The sequence below is a fragment of the Bactrocera latifrons genome, unplaced genomic scaffold, assembly GCF_001853355.1.
Source record: "Bactrocera latifrons isolate USDA-ARS-PBARC rearing strain unplaced genomic scaffold, ASM185335v1 scaffold_34, whole genome shotgun sequence".
Lineage (NCBI taxonomy): Eukaryota > Metazoa > Arthropoda > Insecta > Diptera > Tephritidae > Bactrocera > Bactrocera latifrons.
Window position 1 is genome coordinate 878,829 of NW_017536979.1, and position 2,194 is coordinate 881,022.

Below are 2,194 nucleotides of genomic sequence, written 5' to 3' on the forward strand. Positions count from 1 at the left end.
TTTTTTTTTTTTAATCTTTAATTTTTGGTTTTTTCATTTGCAATTTTTACGCTAGTTTTGTTTTTATTATAATTTTTACCTTATTTATTACTTTATTTCATATTTCTGTTATCTCTTCTCTTTCTAATTCCCATTATTTCTTTATTTTCGTGTTTTCCCGCTTTTAATTTTTAAATCTTTTTTCTCAACCCCGTTTGTTTTCCCCTGCAGACCAAAAATTCATTTCATCTTAGCTCTAGAAAACAACAACTAAAATCTATCAAGTTTTTAGAAGAATCTTTGTCGTCGAAGAATATACAAACTTACTTTCTTATATACACAAAAATATCGAAAATAGAAACTCTTCCAACAAAACATCCCTACTAGCCAATCTAAAGCACACAAGCAGAGTTGAGCACAACCTCCTGCAGGAAGGAGTTATGCTTTCATGAAAACTTATACTTTACTCAAAGCCAAAAAAAATTTTTATATTTGTACGATCAGCGAAATAAATCATTTTTTGTATATTTCCTCACTATAATTTAAGTCTTGTAAATTTTTTATATAATAGTATTAACAATGATATTGCAACTAAAAAACATATATATAGAACTAAAATATATATATCTTCAAGAAGAAGTAGAAAAGAGAAGACTTTCTTCATAACGAGACCTATTACATAATTTTATAACAATATTAACGAACTAAGTAAGCGCGCAACCTGACGCAGCTGAGCGAAGTGAGCCGAACTAGCACAAGGCAGCAGTCTTGCGTTTTATTTGCAAGTTTCAGAAATTCTTTTTATATACATAAATAGTATTTGTTGAGAAGAAGAAGCAGCACATTTAAATGTTAGCGACATATTTTAACTAGATTTTATGTGGAGAATTCTAAAAAGTTAACTATTCCTTAACGCAATGGAAATTAGCATATTCATTATATATAGTATATTACACACCATATATTTACACATATATACACTTATACTATATACACATCTGTATGTATAGTTGCTGTTAGTTTCTTGTATATACAAATACTATATACTTACTCTAAACACACTCAGAAGAATTATATATAAGATTGTTGAGCGTGGAATAAGCGTTTTAGGCGAGGCGAGTGTTGAATTTGATGAGAGTTTAAGCGATACATACATACACATGTACACTAAATGTTAAGCGCCCAATTAGTATTTGAATTGTTTGTGGAATATGACACTATGAAATTATATACTAATTAATTAAATTACATTTAATTAAACTAATTTAATTAAAAAGAAAGAAACTTTCTTCTGATTATATAGCGAGTGACTGACTTCTAATATATTATATAAATAATGATCTATACATAAAGCACAGTATATATGTACATACATATGTACATGTGTAAATTATATGGTATAATCTGGAAGTCAGCGCCTAAGCTCCTAGTTACAACAAACATTTGATATTCGTTGATTTGATTGTCTGTTGAAGCCAAATTGTTACAGTTACACGCCTGTGTGTAGCTGTATGCGAGTTTTGTAGTTGCAACACTCCTGTACAAATACATATATATATTTGAAAGTTATTTATTACGTTCAACTTTACACCATTTGTATGTATATCTTTGTCATATTATATAAATTATATAGTAGCCGTTACTTAGAAGCCCTCGCGATTGCCCTAAAACTGTTTTCCATAGAAAAAATAATAAATTCGTAGCTTCTAGTGTTATAGGAAAATAACCGTTTTCATATGTATGTATATATGTAAGTCTCTTCTTAATTGCTGAACTATTTTTTAATAAATTGTTTTATTTTTTAATATATTATTTTCATGTATGTACCTCCTATTTACATATAAAAGTATGTATGTATTTAAAATATTTKAAGTGAAATGATAGCGAAAAAATAATAACAATTGATTTAACGAAATTTATAACAAAACACACATGAAATATGAATGAGAAATAGAGAAAATAACTGAGATTTTGTGTCTAAATGTGAAATAAACTTGTTTTAATCTTGAAAAAAATATTGGAATACGGAAAAAGTTACAAAAGGTAAGAAATTTTTTAGAAAAATAAATATGTTTAAGTCAATAATAAATATTTAACAGAGAAAAGGCAAAAATAAAATATTTTCCAACATTTCAAATTTTTTATTTGAAAATATAATATATTGGGTAGTCGAAAAAGTTTTTTCGTATTTTTAATCACACTTCAACTTATTTTT